The 16,967-nt window shown below is 42.9% G+C and overlaps 1 pseudogene; it reads right to left on the minus strand.

Moving 5' to 3' along the window:
• Window positions 1-15,715: 15,715 nt before the first annotated feature.
• Window positions 15,716-16,693, minus strand: LOC126940379 (aldo-keto reductase family 1 member B1-like; annotated as a pseudogene).
• Between the last annotated feature and the right edge of the window lie 274 nt (window positions 16,694-16,967).

Raw genomic sequence — 16,967 nt, forward strand, 5'->3', positions numbered from 1 at the left:
GAGATTACTGGCAGCCAAGGATAAAAGGCAAACATGATGACTTGTGAAGGTCTCTATCTGATAAAATGAAATATGCTATGAGACAGGGGGATTTTAGGTGTGTGAGATCAAGTGGACAAGTTAGCGCAAGAATAAAGATTAATTTTGTATCTTTCTGTTTTTTGTTTTGTTTTGAGATGGAGTCTCGCTCTGTCGCCCAGGCTGGAGTGCAGTGGGTATGATCTTGGCTCACTGCATCCTCTGCCTCCTGGGTTCAAGCGATTCTCCTGTCTCAGCCTCCCAAGTAGCTGGGACTATAGGCGCCTGCCACTACACCCAGCTTATTTTTAGTATTTTTAGAAGAGACAGGGTTTCACCATGTTGGCCAGGTTGGTCTTGAACTACTGGTTTCAAGTGACCTCCCCGCCTTGGCCTCCCAAAGTGCTGGGATTACAGGCATACGCCACCACGCCTGGGCTAATTTTGTATCTTTTTGAAGCAATCTAACGCCAATCACAAAGAGTGGCTGCTCACTCCCTTGCCTGATGTGGCCTGTTTAAGCCCTTGTCTGCCAGCCAGGAGGACTTGAAGGAGAAGGAGAAAGCCTCCTGGAGCAACCTCTCTATGGATAAAAAAAGTTGAGTTGTGTTGCATTCAGTTCAACAGGAGCTTTGCTGGGATAAACATGGGCATGAAAATGTGGAAGATCGTTGTGGGCACTGCCATGTTCTTTGGCTTCACAGCTCTTGTTCTGATCTGGGAGAAACACCATGTGTGGTCTCATCCCACACAGCTTTGATGAAGAGTGTGGGCATGCAGACCAAGAGGATGCTAGACCTGAAGTCAGTCCCATCCAGGGCTTCTCTGCCAACCGGTACTACAACAAGAACCAGTGGAAGAAGCAGGAGTCTGCTGTTTGTGCATCTGAACCTTGCCTCGTTCTGTCACTGCCAAGCAACTCAGCATATTTACCAGAAACTCATTATGTCAAATAGTGCCAGTGCTAATAAATGAGCAGTTTCCATGGAAAAAAAAGTGGAAGGTGAAATGTGGTTAAAATTGGCATCAAGGGCATCCTTAAAAGGAACAATGGGAATAAAAAGCTTAAGTGCCACTTAGTTTCTTCAGGTGGAAAGTGGTATCGGGAACATTTTCCCCAGATGTCAGCCTCCATCTTTGTAATATTAGATAATGAAGTAGATTCTTCTTACATCAGCCATCTCAGTCTTCTCCCTGACTTGCAGTACTGCTTGGATGTCTAGAATCCTCAACTGGCCTTTGAGAGCAGTTATCTCAACATGTACCCCAGGGGCAAGCTCAGATCCCCAAGTGAATACTAAATTCCAGAGAGGGTCCTATGCTCACTGTTGTCTACAAGCTTCCTGTAAATCAAGAGCCCTTTCAATGAGTGTTTGACAGCTGAGCTTGCTTTCTTACTTGTACTCTTTACTCTCAGCTGTTTGAGAATAACCCTTCTGAGGGTTGCATTTTAGAGGCTTAGCATCTTCAGTTCTAGAAAAGAAATGAGGATGTCACTAACTACCTAAACTTAAGCATTGTCAAAAATAAAATGTTGGTATTCCAAAAGTGGTCAGTAGACCTTGAGTATTCTTTCCAACACTATCTTTGTGTATGTCTTAGTCCTTTTTGTGTTGCTATAACAGAATACCACAGACTGAGTAATTTATAAAGAAAAAAATTTATTTCTCACAATTCTGGAGACTATGAAGTCCAACCTCAAGGTGGTGGCCTCTGGTGAGGGCCTTCTTGCTGCATCATCCCACGGTGGTAGGCAGAAGGACAAGAGAACATGAGAGAAGGAAGGGGGGTCAAACTCATCTGTTTATCAGGAACCCACTTCTGTGATAACTAATGTACTCCTCAGATAACTAACCCTGGGTACTCGTGAGCTAACAGCATTAATCTATCATGAGCTAACCACCTTAAGGTGCCACCTCTTAACCCTGTTGCATTGAAGATTAAGTTTTCAACATCCAACACATGAACTCTGGGGGATACATTCAAACAGCAATAAGCAACGTTCACTTCAGCTCAATCTTTCCCAAATATATTTTCATCCACGGTATTTGTGTGTCTAAGAAATGTTGACAGCTAGAAATGAGGCAGAAAAGGAAAATATTACAAATGTTGCTTTAGACAATAGCGCCTCTCAAGCCACTTGCTGCCTTTTTAACCAGCGATAAAATAAAACTTGATTTTACTAGCTATTGGTATTTCTTTTCTGACTCGTAAAGAACTATGAAATGAAAACTAAGTTTTAAAAGCATTGCAGTTAATTGCTGCTGAGTTCAGTCTCTCTCTTTCTCGATCTCTCTCTCTATGTGTGTGTTTTAACACCTTCATATAATTTAGAAAATCAATCAGGGAGATGAGGAATACAAATATGGGTCTAAATTACTCTTGGCTAATTACCGAACACTGTAATAGACTGATTAGCACAGAGCACTGCAGAGGGGGTTGAGGCTGGTGTTGGACTGCTGGACAGCTGAAGGGACACGGCACAACTGGGTGTCCCATGGTGGGGATGAAGGGGCAGACGAAAGGGCTATGTTCTGATAAAGCCCTTTTTCATTAGTTAAAATCAGTCCTGGCATAATATTTCCTTTAAAGACTGATCCTGTCAAATTGTGGGGAAGGCAGTAGTTTCAGCGATTGGAGGTGATATTTATGCTTTTCATCAATAAATAGACTACTGGGTCTGTGAGGCCTAGCTTCAAGTCCAGTCCTTAACAATATCATAAAATATATAAACTGGTCTTGTGTCCCCCTGCTTCCTCTGTACTCTTTTTCTCCTAGTTGTTTCCTTTTACCATTTACTAGGCTCTCAGTTGTCTCTATTCAACAGGACATGCCTTGCTATCAGTCACACTTTGGGTGTAAATTTAAGCCTACATATTTTCTCCCACAGGGCAAAACTTAGTCCTTGGGGGCCACAAAATCTTTCTATTTTTATGTGTAAATTACAAATATACACAGAATGCACAAACTGAAACACAGTATCTTTATATCTGTGGTATTAAAATTTTATAGGTGGGGACAATTAGGAAAAAAAATCTAAAAGGGCCCCTGGGGGGTGGCACAATAATGAAAATCAGGTTAGGAAACACTTCCTCAGACTGAAAGGCTTTGGCCCAGGTCTAAGTAAGTGGCCATTTCTTAGATGGTCAAGTCTTTGGCAAAACTCCTTGGCAATCTCTCTTTTGGGGGTAAGGAGGTTGAAGAAATTAACTGGGTACCAGTGGCCTTTCTCAGTCACCCATAAGTTGGGAGTGGGGTTAAAATTAGAATTCATAGTGCAGTAAGTCACTCCAGCCCAGGGAATGAAAGTTTTCAGAATCATTAGGAGGAAGAAGAAGGAAGAGAAGGAAGAGGAGGAAGAGGAAGTGGAGGAAGAAGAGAAGGGAGAGGGGAGGAGTGGGGGAAGGGAGCTGCTTGCTGACATTTGGTTTCCTGAGAGGATCATTTATTCCTTTTTTGGCTTTCCTTGGTTGAACATATTTGAGTGATGATGCCTTGGGATAAACTGGTGTGCTGCCATGGGGGTTGAATTGCAGGAGGTAAATGCTTGTGGTATGTGGTTTCCCTTCACAGAAGTGCAATTCCCTCCTTCCCACTGACTCTCAAATCCAGCTCTGTGATCCTTCGGAGAACAAGACAAAGGTTTTCTTCCCTGGCTTTGGCATTTTCTGTCTTCCTGGCTCCTTTATTTGTTCTCAGTCTTTGCCTTTGACCGAACAAGATTTTGGTGCTTGATCTTGCATCTTACATCAGCCAGGGACATAGGCAGTCAGTGAGTTTTGATAAGTCTTGCAGATAACCAGCTCTTGAATCACCATCAGGGCACCCAAGCAACATAGCATTCATACATGGATTAAATTAGCACCAAACTTTAAGAAATGAAGAAAGAAGTACATAGGAGGTTGCCAACCCATCACTCTAATTCCTTACCTAAATAGCTAAAACAATCAATAGCAAAGACAATCTGGAAGCCCACTTGGGAAACTAAGGTGATAAATGTGTTGTAGTCCCATAATGGAGGGGATGGGGCTGGCAAATGGAAGCCCTTCTTAAGGGGGTCGTTGGGGGGCTGCCATGGTAACCTCGGCATTGAACTCCTTGTATCTCTTGCCGGTAGGTCTGGAATGTATTGGGCTAATTGGTTGGAACAAGCAAAGGGAAGGGTTCACAGGAGGGTTGTCTGAGGTTCTTCTACAGTGGGTCACATGATCTGAAATCCATATGTGTTCAGGCCACATAAATTTTTCATTGATAGCAATAGCGTGTTGAGAGAGAGTCCCTGGTGGGCAAATGTGTATCAGGCTTGATTCAAACATGAATCAGATACATCCAAAGCCTTATTTCTATCTCCATTTTGGTCACTCATTATTTAGAGTGCCCTGAGTTTATGGCATGTTTTTAGCAGTATTGGACATTAAGGGTTCAGGTTTGCATGATTAATTGCATTGAATTTGGTTTCTACTAACTAATCAATCCATGCCGGCTGGCATGACACCTGGCAGTGGCCAGTTACACAAGGATAATGGAGGACAGATGGTCGGACCCTGTAGCCTATGCATTCATGTAGATCAAACAATTTAGAAAGAACTTTTCTTTTTCCTCAGAATCTTAGTAAGCTGCCCCTTAGAGACAGGTGGCTTACAATTTGTCATCCTTGGATTTTGCATTGAATGCCTAAGGTTGAGTGTGACAGCGATGGAGAGCTAGGGGTTCCTTTGGGCACACTGTCCAGAAAAGGAAGCCGTGAAGCGGTGTGAACATCACTGTATCGAAGCCAGAAACCCTGGTTTCAAACCTCAGTGCTAATGAATTCTATGTGAACATGAGACACATAGAATGTGTCTAATGCACATTCACTTGCATTAGTCACTTGCATCTTTTTGACCCTAGTTTTCTCCTCTGGTAAGTGGAGATAAGTCTTCCTTTCTTAAAGATGAGATTTTGTGTTTGTATGTGAAAGATCTTGGCATATTGTAGGCAGTCAATCGATGCGTAGCTTGACTTTTAAGGAGGCACGTGCCAAGTTTTTGTCAGGGATGCAGTTACACAGATTCTCAGGAGCATGCGATGCTGAAAGACTCACGGGAAAGGAGGGCCATGTCTATTTTCCTGCATTGACTTAGGGAGTCTCCCTGTTGAATGAAGCATCCTATTCTGTTCCTTGTCTTGCTAATGATCCTGCAGATGGTCCTGAAGAAGCGTGTATCATTTTTACCCACATTGCTTTGGCCAGAACTCAGTCTCATGGCCTCTGCCTAGCTCAAGGTGGGTGGGAGAGGCAGTCTGCCCCTGACTGGGCAGTCACTTCCCAGCAACATCTTCACATTATGGTGGCGTGGGAACATGCATCCCTGCTAATCAGTAAACTGTCACTGACACAGTGCTAAATGCAGAAGATCCTGGCACAGAGAGGAGAGGGGTCATGGGATCCTAGGAATTAAGGGGAAAGGAGAAAATATTGGTTAATCTATCAAAAAATTTTTTCTTGTTACAATAAGAAAACGGAACTGTCTGTCTCTAGCACCTGACCTCTTAGCCACTCTTGTAAATGAGTGCTTTAAAGTCACCTGCCTGAGAATAGTTAAAACACCACTTGTCAACCATTTGATTTCTTATTCCTTGTAAGCAGCATTTCAGTGCATTTAGGGACATAATCTACTGGATACAGTGGGACACACCAATACAAAAAGGGATTTTGAATCTGATAGGATTTGAAAGGTAGGTGTATTTTTGTTTTCATCTATCATGTGGGAAATTGATAGAAGGAGACATTTCAGGGTCTTGGCTCAAGCTTACATGGCAGATTAATAACCTGTCAGGGAACAGGGCTCAGGAGTCCAGCAATCCCAGCCACAGCTTGTGGGACCCATATACTACATGGGTAAACCTACACTTTGCAACTCCTGCACTTAAATGCAGTGTTTTTGTTACACTGGTCATGGAAGGAAATAAATATCTTCTGCTTTAATTCCCCTGCCCCGCAACCTCCTGCCCAAACTTTTTTTCAGGTTGGGTGCATTAACCATAAAACTACTTTTGTGGAAAACAACTTGCCATTTAACTGTGCTGTGTGATTGGAAATTATGACACATCTTCTCCATTTAATGCCCTAGGAAAATGAGCAGTTGCTAGACCTGGAACCTGTAGCAGCAGGCAAAGGCAAGGTCTGGATTAGGTACAGATCTCCTGTTTCGCCTTCCTGGGGTCCCAGTCTTCACAGTGTTTTGTATTCCTGGGCATGATACTTTTCTTCATGTCCTCCCTTTTCAGAGTTGAGTTAAAATGGAATTTTCCTTAATGATGGTAGGTGAAAGCAGTTTTCACAGAATCAATTTCAATTTTAAGAGCACCTTGAGGATTACCAGGAGTTTGTAAGTTTTATTGTATTGTATTGGATTAATAGGCATTTCTGAAGCCAAGTTTCTAGAGTTCAGACTGTCAATTTTTTTTCCCTTTTGGCCTCACTTGAATGATCATAATGGAGAGAATGATCTTTAAGTGAAACTTCTGAATGGCATGCCTTGTCAATGAATGGTCTCTGTGGAAATACAGTCTCCTTTAGCCATTGGAGCCTCATACCATGTCAGGTTGAGAGGTTGGCTTCCTGTGAAGCATTTTCAAGGAATCAGGTGTTTCTTTTGGAGCTACTTGTATTTTCTTCTCAGGGGGTAAAAGGACAATAATGAGTTCAAGTGTATAAAATGTATCCTTAAATTCAGCTGTCCTAGGGGTTAGTACTTGAGGATAGAAAGTAACACAATGTTTTCTTTGATAAGTGCCACCCCAGAGAGGACACTAGTACCAAATGCAGTGCAGTTGCTTTATAGAAGATTCTTTATTTTCTCTTTCTTTCTTTCTTTCTTTCTTTCTTTCTTTCTTTCTTTCTTTCTTTCTTTCTTTCTTTCTTTCTTTCTTTCTTTCTTTCTTTCTTTCTTTCTTTCTTTCTTTCTTTCTTTCCTTCTTTCCTTCTTTCCTTCTTTCCTTCTTTCCTTCTTTCCTTCTTTCCTTCTTTCTTTCCTTCTTTCTTTCCTTCTTTCTTTCCTTCTTTCTTTTTCTTTCTTTCTTTCTTTCTTTCTTTCTTTCTTTCTTTCTTTCTTTCTTTCTCTCTCTCTCTCTCTCTCTCTCTTTCTCTCTTTCTTTCTCTTTCTCTCTTTCTTTCTCTTTCTCTTTCTTTCTCTTTCTTCTCTCTCTCTCTCTCTTTCTTTTTTTTTTTGGACCAAGTTTCATTCTTGCCCAGGCTGGAGTGCAATGGCATGATCTCGGCTCACTGCAACCTCCACTTCCTGGGTTCAAGTGATTCTCCTGCCTCAGCCTCCTGAGTAGCTAGAAATACAGGCATGTGCCACCACGCCTGGCTAATTTTTCGTATTTTTAGTAGAGATGGGGTTTCACTGTGTTGGCCAGGCTGGTCTCGAACTCCTGACCTCAGGTGATCCGTAGTGCTTCAACCTCCCAAAGTGCTGGCATTACAGGCATGAGCCACTATGGCCAAGGTGATTTGGTCTTGTTGGGCCTGATCTTGTGGTAAGAAGGGATTGTGGGACCTACTCTGAAATCTTCAAGGTCATTTGTGTGTCTCCTAAGGCCAGGCATTCCAAACGTGGTTGTGCATTGGAAACATTTAAGATTTTTTTTTGGATGTGGGAGAGGAAGTTTCTTTCTTGTTGCCCAGGCTGGAGTGCAATGGCACAATCTCGGCTCACTGCAACCTCTGCCTCCCGGGTTCAAGCAATTTTCCTGCTTCAACCTCCTGAGTAGCTGGGATTACAGACATGCGCCAACATGCCCGGCTAATTTTTGTATTTTTAGTAGAGAAGGGGTTTCTCCATGTTGGTCAGGCTGGTCTCAAACTCCCGACATCAGGTGATCTGCCTGCCTCGGCCTCCCAAAGTACTGGGATTACAGGTGTGAGTCACTGCATCTGGCCAAGATTTTTTTTTTTTTAAACGTAAATTATTTAGGTCCCACCCCTGACAGTATTAACTCTGAAATTTGGAGTGGGGGAGTCTGAGGAATTCGTGTGTGTATTTAAAATGTGCCTCAAGTCAATTCTGCTGTAATCAGTTTCTCACATTTGGGAACTGTGCTAGTTGTCTTCTATTTGCTCCTGGGTCATCTCCTTTCCTCTCTTTGCTCCAGGACACTGATTACATTGAGGAACTCTCTTCCCCTCTGGCTTCTTGGATTTGATCAGTGGGAACCCTCAACAGGAGAGCAGAGGGTGGGAAGATGATGCAGTCATGGTACACATCTCCTGACTCTCCCCACACTCCCCGTGGCGTCTTCATCTCTGTGGGCTAGTAAAATGGGAGAGTTCCCTGATCCCCTCGCAGGAGACCTGTTCGGTTGCCACCGCTGCTCAAACCTCTCGCGGGAGGGGGAGCACTCAGATGGGCAGGTGCAGAGGTTGGGGTGGGCACTTTGGGCTCCGGCCCCATGGTAGTGTCTTGGGGTGGGTGCCTGCAACCCCGATGTTACAATATTTTCTTAGCCTTGCCATGGCTTTAAGTGTTAAACAGCTCATTGGACCCTCTGCCTTTTCTCAAGGCAGAGGGCCGTTGTGACAGCTTTCTGTATCCTGAGCTCTTGCCCAGCGTCCCGGAAGCATCAGGTCACACACAGGCTGGAAGGATGAATGCGAGGTTTTAATGCGTGGTGGAGGTGGCTCTCAGCAGGATGGATAGGGAGCTGGAAGGACGAGAGATGGAGTGGGAAGATGATCTTCCCTGGGAGTGGGCTGTCCAGCAGCCAGACTGCTCTCTGACCACCCTGGCTGAACTCCTCTTGAGTTCAGACGTTCCCCTCCTCTCTCTTTCTCTGGAGCACCATTCCGAGTTCATCTGCTTGTCTCGTCTCCTCCTCTGCTGGGCTGGAGCCTGGGGTAGGGTTTCTACGGGTACAGGATAGGGGGCATGGCAGACCAAAAGACCACTTTTTGGGTGCAAAAACAGGAATGCCCGTTCTCATTTAGGGCCACAGGTGTCCAGGCTTGAGGGTGGGGCTTTTGCTGGGGAACCACCCTCTTCTAGCATTTCCCTGTCTCCTGTCCATATTGCTGGCAGTGGCCTTTTACTTGAAGCCACTGCTTCTCTCAAGGGAGCACTGACTTCTTTACTCTCTTCTTCCATTTTCTGATAGCCACTCCCTTTGCTTTTTGAGTCTAGGTGGGAGCACAGCCATCAGCAGCCCAAAGGGGCTCACAGGTCAGCCTTCTGGGGCAGGGAAGGGCAGGGAGCAGCTCTGGAGGGGCACTCAGGAGATCAGGCCCAGACTCATAAAAAGCTACTTCCATTCATTTTTGAAACTTGTTCAAGATCTACAGCTAAGGTAGTAGCTGAACCGGGCCAAACGAGTCTCCTGCCCATCTCTCCGAAGCTGGAGTCTGCTTCTTGTCTTGCTAAGCCCACTGAGATTGGGGCAGGGGCAGGGAGGGGGGCGGTGGTGAAGTGTCCCTCTGCTCCGGCCTGAGAAAATGACAGGACCATGAGGAAATCTGATTTTCCTGCAAGTATGGGAATGGGAGAGGAAAGCATGAAGCCATTTCCCTTTCTTAGAGTAGGTTCTGGATGCTTCCTTTATCCTTAAGGAAACTCTTCTAAATGAACTGAGTCTTGCTTCTTGGAAAAATATCCAAATCATGTCTCATCCTCCTTCTATCTGACTTTTACAGGCTCTGCACTGGTTTGTTGGCAGGTCCCCCTAATTCCATAGAGGCCTTGGTGACACGCAGCCTTCTCTGTGTAGTGCGTGGTTAATAGTAAATCTTGAGCCATTCAGCGCAGCGTTCCTCCTGGGGTCCAATCAACTCACGCCACCTTTCAGGGAAAAATCACCCAGACATGTGTGACTGGTGTTAAATTAATTTGCGGCCAGTGCTGGCTAATGCATTTCAAAAATGATTTAGCTCTGGTTGCTTCACTGAACATGTTCTCCAGTTTGGATTTCTGTGAATAATAAGAGAAAGGGACGTCCTAGAAATGTGGAGCTGCCTATGTTGATTAGCAGCCAAGTAATTTGGGGCGAGAAAATTTAGGAGGGTCATTCACATGCTTGCCACCACTTCAAATCTCAGTTTTACTGAGAAATAAAGGTCTTTTACCTTATGTTGACTTAGTGTTTCTGAAGAGGGAACATTGCATATTTTGTTGCTAAGTAAAACTCGAAGTTTTCAGTTTCAGATAGAGTATTAAATAAAAAAGATAATTTCTAAAAGATAACTTCTAAAAGATAATCAGAAATTGCTTAAATAATTTCTAAATCATTTTCTCTTTTTTACATTTGGTGTGAAACTCTCCTCAGGAAAGAAGTTCAGGTTCCTAATCCACCTTGAATAGCCAATTTTACTAAGAAGGCCACAAAGACAGGTAAAAATAAACTTTTTCTTCAGTTAGGTTTGGACGAGCCTACAAAAACAACTTAATAGCAATTGCCCCAGGAAAGAACATTATTAGCACAATTTCCATTTTTTGCTAGTCTATAAGTAAGCCTTTAAAGTTTAACAAAAGACACTTGTTTTTTAATGTTTTCTTTTTTAAGAGTAGGAACTCAACTTGATCTTTCATTCTTCTGTATCACTGGGGTGTGTGAGAATCAGGGTGTTAATGGGAATTCTGTTCGCCCAGGAGCTGGGGCCAATCCTCATTCTGACATGGTAGCAGCTTTATTTGTCACCTTCTTTGACAGTGAAAAGGGCCAGACCAGAGGGTGAGCCCTGAATGTGAGCTCCAAAGGATGCACAAGGTGATTCACTGAGATGTGGAAGAAAATATTGTACCATCTCTACAAAAAGTGAAAAAATTAGCCAGGCGTGGTGGTGCACACCTGTGGTCCCCGCTACTTAGGAGGCTGAGGTGGGAGGATTGCTTGAGCCTGGGATGTTGGGGCTGCAGTGGACCAAGATCATGCCACTGCACTCCAGCCTGGGTGACAGAGTAAGACCCTGTTTCCAAAAAAAAAAAAAAAAAAAGGAAATATTATAAGTTCTGTTTATGTTTATTTTCTCTAAAGTTAGACACTAAGCTCTAAAGTCTGCTCATGTATAACGCATGGACAGGCATTGGCACCTTCATGTGGAGTGAATAGTGGTCACATTTTTGTTAGGGAAGGGGAGCGTCCTGAGAAAAACCAAATTCCTCAAGAGGTTGAGGGTGCCACCTTTCCCTTGTTGCACATTGCAATGAGGGATGGCAGTTTACACGTGTCAGGCAAAGTGGATTTATGGATGATGTTGTCTGGTCTTAGCAAGTCACTGCAAAATGGACATGTGATTTAAGATGATCTCAGCAAAGAGAGGGTGGGTTGAATGTAATGGTAAGGCAGGCATGAGTATACAAGAGAAAAGGCCGCAGTGACAGTTTTGCTTTCAGAACTATCTCCTTTTCAGTGAAGTTGCTCAGTAGATGTATAAATACAAATTTACAGCCACAATCATTAATGACACCCCTCACCTAACTGTGTGACGTCTTGAGATATTGGCTAACAAGAATTGAAGCCATTATGCATTGAAAAAGACAATAAAAATATCTGCAATATTTTTTTAACTGACCTAAAATCATGTACTATTCAGTGTAGTATCTCTCAAAATGTTAATTAGTGTAATGGAAAGTGCTTAAATGCCTCTTTTGAGGTTTCTTAGTAGTGGGAAAAAAAAAAAAAAAGGTACATACGACCACAGGAAATACTTGTTCTTCCTACTGCAATAAATACAGCTGAAATAATGCATGAAAAAATATAGTGATGAGGCTTTTAATATACTGACAAATTTGTATTTGTATAAATTTGTATTTCCATTCCAAATGCCTCCCCTGTAACGCCTGACTCTTACAAGGGACTGGTTTCTTGACACCTTCCTGGGATCTCTAGTCTTCTGCAGCTTCACGCATCCAAACTGAGCTCTTGATCACTGCTGTTTGTCTCTCCCTCAGTCTCCTCCTCCACAAGTGGCTCCTGCCTTCCTCAAGTGTTTACGTTAAAAACCATGTGTGTCCTATCTTCTTTCTCTCTGATCCTGTATCCAAAGCTGTCAGCTAATTTCATGGGTTCTATGTCGAAATATGTCCAAATCTTTCGATGTCCCACTCTCTCACCACTAGCATTTCAGTTCATCTCTTATCTGGACAATTGAAATTGGTCCCCTGTTCCTGTCCTGCCATGTTTCAGTCTCTTCTCCACAGTAGGCTGGAGAAATCTTCTTAAACCTAAGTCAGACTGTGTTGCGCTCTGCTGAGTCCCCCACCCTGGTTTCCTGTCCTGCTCAGAATGAAATCCATCATCCTTACCCTAGTCCTCAAAGCCCTGCATGACCTCTCCCAGGCTGCCCTCTGTCCTCTGGTCCTCCCACTTCCCCATCCTTTCTGCTTCCAGTCAACTGGCTTCCCGTGGGTCAGTCCCACCCAGGAAACTCCTGCCTGGGGGTCTGTCCCCTGCTGCTGCTCCCTCTGCTGGATACAGATAATCTACAGCTTACCCCTCCACATATTCAGGCCTTTGCTCAGACCTCACCTCCTTAGCGTGGTCTTCCTCATCATCTGAAATGTCTTACCCTATCACTCTCTGTCCCCAGAACCAGTTGAACTTTTCTTTGGAACACTCACCCCTGATATAAGTTAGATTTTTTAAAAAATTTGCTCTTTGTCTGTTGTCCCTCATAGGAACATAGCTCCATGAAAACTTAATTTTGTTCATTACTTCCTCAGCACCTGTAACAGTGACTAGCTCATACAAAATACTCAAAATATCCTTTTTGAATGATTGAATGAAAATATCTTCAGCCAGCCAATATTGCTGATAGATGCAGAGAAAACTTTAAAGAAACAAGTATGGAAACAAATCAAGTAGTGCTTGCTTTACAGCTGGGTGAAGTACAAATGTAGCTTCTGCTTAGATAATAAAACATAACAAGTGCTGTTATTTGGTGAACCAGTTATAGAAAATATGCCAGAAAAGATGTGTTCTCAATTGTAAATAACTTCTCTACAAGAAACCATGTTCTCATGGAACAATTGTTTCAAATGACATTTGATGGAGTGGTAGCTTTCACTGGAATTAAAAAGAGGATGCTGGATAGCAGTATGGAGACAGCATCACTTGGGAAATTGATTTGCTGGGTGGTAACTCACAGGCAAACTATTGCTGCAGAGCAGTTGAAGTCGGAAGTGCAGAATGAGCTACAGGAGATCACAGATGCAATTAATCTGATTTTAAAAAGCGAGAGAGCTGGCTTGATGTGATGACTCATGCCTGTAATCCCAGCACTTCGGGAGGCCAGGGCAGAGGATCGCCTGAGCTCAGCAGTTTGAGACCAGCCTGGGCAACACAGCAAGATCCCATCTCTACTTAAATTCACAATGGATGTGCTGTTGTTATGCAAAAAATACTTTAAAACATGTAGGATGGAAAGGGTATCAAATATTTTTTACTTTACTCATTCCATTGAATAAATGTATTATTCCTCACCAATAAACAAATAAATAAATAAAATTAATTTAAAAAAATTAACTGGAAGTGGTGGTGCACACCTGTCGTCCCAGCTACCTCGGGGACTGGGGAGGGAAGATCACTTGAGTCCGGTAAGTCAAGGCTGCAGTGAATCATGATTATGCCATTGCACTCCAGCCTGGGTGACAGAGTAAGACCCTGTCTCAGGCAACAACAGCAACAACAACAACAACAACAACAGTGAGAGAGTCACATGAGAAGACCTTTGAAATACTTTGCACCAAGATAGAATGATCATGAAGATCTCTTGTTTGCAGTCATCTGTTTTTACAAAAAGACAAGTGTTCTAAATTTGCTGACCTTTTCTTATGGTGCCAAGTGGCTGTTAATAGCCTCTTATTTAGGAGCCATTTTGAAGAGAAAAATAAGGCACATTACTTTTTTTCCTTCCTAGTAAAGATGGTGTTTTAACAATGAGTGAGGGAGTTCGGGTTTTTTTTTGGAAGAAACTTATTTAATAACAAGAATGTTTTGAAAATGGATGCTTAGAAACATTTCCATCATTCTATGCATTTATTGCCCAAGTGATATGAGAAGTTAACCTATAAAAACTTTCATATCTTCATAGTGAAGACAATTGGAGAGATAAATTTCTAATCCGTTTTAAAATCTTCTAAAAAAAGTTTCACTGGGTTTTGACCCATTTGTCAAAAATCTTCTGATGATTATTTAAAAAATAGAGATATAATTTGCATATCATAAAATCCCCCCCTTTTCAACACATGCACACGCGTGTTTATAGTGGTACAATTTGCAATTGCAAAGATAGGAAACCAGCCTAAGTACCCATCAACCAAGTGGATGAAGAAAATGTGGTATATATACACCATGGAATACTTCTCAGCCATACAAAGGAATGAAGTAATGTCTTTTGTAGCAACTTGGATGGAGTTGGAGGCCATTATTCTGCCATTATTCTAAGCGAAGTAACTCAGGAATGGAAAACCAAATATTGTATGTTCTCACTTATAAGTGAGGATGCACAGGCATAAGAATGATATAATGGACTTTGGAAACTCACAGCGGAAGGCTGGGAGGAGAGTGAGGGATAAAAGACTACATACTGGGTACACTCCTCGGGCGATGGGTGCACCAAAATCAAAGAAATCACCACTAAAGAACTTATCCGTGTAACCAAACACCACCTGTACCCCAAAAACTATTGAAATAAAAATAAAAATTCAAAATACCCCACCTTTTAAAGTATACAACTTAGTGGTTTTTAGTCTATTCACAAATTTGTGCAGCCACTACCACTGTCTAATTCCAGAATGTTTTCAACATCTCAATCAATGAGTATTGAAGAATAACCATTGACAAGAGGAAAGATAGAAATTTTGTGTGGAAATTTTAGCAAAAACCTTTGCATTGTTTGAGGAGGGGACTGTACATTGAGTATTGTGACTTAGAAATTACAGTCAGTAATGTACTTTTCCATTTAAATCTACAGATCTCTGTGAGGTACCCTTTTCAGTGATAACAGAGAGTCATTAAATCCAAAAATCCAGGTAAATTGAACTTAGAAGCTGACTTTTGCTTCACTGGGTTAAATTAAGATTTTAAGAGATAACCACAGTTAATGACACTGTGTTCATTACAAATAGTACTACTGATAATTAATTTTTGTGAAAGCAAAAGATTTTGTATTATTAATGAATAAGATAACATTCTAAGATTATTTCATCTTTGTTTATCCTGTTAAAATTTCATTTTTGAGTATGCTTTATAATATGTGTACTATAATAATAATAGGAAAAGCATCAAATTTTTTAATTAAGAAATATACCTGTAGGAAGCTGTGCTCAAAATGTTGTGGTTTTTTGTTTTTTTTTTTCACAAGAGCATTTTTATTTGAGGCAAAGAGAAGTCTTGCTGAAAGGATTACAGTTCCAAGCATCAAAACTCTACTATTAGTGGCACTATTTTGACTTTGTAGATCTTGCTTTTCCTTGGTCAGAAAAGGTTATTCAAGTTGTATTTTGCCCAGCTGGGCAAAAATAAGGGCAAAGAAAACTGGAAGAGACTTCCGCTCTGTGGGTACTGCTCTCCAAACCCAACATCAAGCTAGGCAAGCCCTCAATGGTCTGTCTTCAGGTTGCTGTTCCACCTCTGAGTGACACAGGCCATATATATTTGCAAGAAAAAATGAGGCAGGAAAAACAGGTGTAGGTCACTTGTGGACAAGCAAGCATCCACAGCCTCAAAATTCTTCATGGAAGAGGTAATCCTTGTGGGAGGCTCAGCTCACCAAGGCACAGAGCCTCCAGTTCCTGCTGTAGCTGAGTAAGGTGGTCATATCTTGGCTGCTCAGTTCAAAGTCAAAGACCTTGAAGTTCCCAGTGATGCATTTTGGTGTCACAGACTTGGGGATCACCACCAAGCTCCTCTGCATGGGGAACCGGATCAGAATCTGGGCTCCAAGCTCAGAATCTGGAATCCAAGCTCCTCTGCATGGGGAACTGGATCAGAATCTTTTATTGTGGTTGACTGTGATTGCCTTGATCCTGGGATCCTCCAGTAGGGAAGGATCCTTGGGCTTGGCCCAAGGCCTGTCTGGAGAGCCAAGGCAGTTACAGGCAGTCACTGTGATACCTTTGGACCAGCAGAACTGGATTAACTTCTCCTGAGTTAGGTACGGGTGACACTGAATCTGGTTAACTGCCAGCTTATACTTTGAGCCAAGCTTGTTTAAGATCCTCTCGACCTGCTGATGTTTGAAGCTGGAGATGCCAAAAGCTTTCGCCAGCTCTTCCATGGCTGCCCATGTGTCCACATGTCAGTGTCACTGGGAACCATGTTGCCTGATTCATCCAATGGGAAAAATTCCTTCCCAGGCTTAAAGCCAGTTGGCCAGTGAATAAGATAGAGGGTCATATAGTCCAGCTTTAGGTCGCTGAATATCTTCTGGGAGGCTTCTTTCACCAGCCCCTTCTCATGGTATGTGCACCACAGCTTGTGACGATGAAGAGGTCCTCACCCTTCACCACCTGCTCCCCGAGCTTCTCCTGGGCCACTTGCACCTCATGCTCATTCTGGTGTAGGTGCAGTCAGTGTGGTGGTACCCAGTGCCGATTGCCACCCTCACAACCTCGGTGACCTGGCCTGGAGGGGACTCCCAGGTGCCCAGCCTCAGGATGGGCATTTTGGCAGTGTTGTTGGGCATGAGGTGGCTGGCCATGGCTGCTGAGCTTCCCAGACCCCCGCCTGGAACCATGCCCAAAATGTTTCACTGGTAAAATGTGTTATGAAAACATTTTATAGCCCACTGATTGTAGATTACCTTTGCTCATATACCTTTGCTCATATGTAATTCCCTGATGCAGTGTTTGAAATACTCCAGGTCAATCCATTGCAGAGAGGGTCTGAAGCACATTCAGTGTCCAGGTTTTACCCAGAGAGCTCGGGGCATTTTTAGCTGGCAGAAGCTCTGGTATAAATGGCAAGGCAGATTC

The sequence above is a fragment of the Macaca thibetana genome, chromosome 17 (assembly GCF_024542745.1).
Source record: "Macaca thibetana thibetana isolate TM-01 chromosome 17, ASM2454274v1, whole genome shotgun sequence".
Taxonomy (NCBI): domain Eukaryota; kingdom Metazoa; phylum Chordata; class Mammalia; order Primates; family Cercopithecidae; genus Macaca; species Macaca thibetana.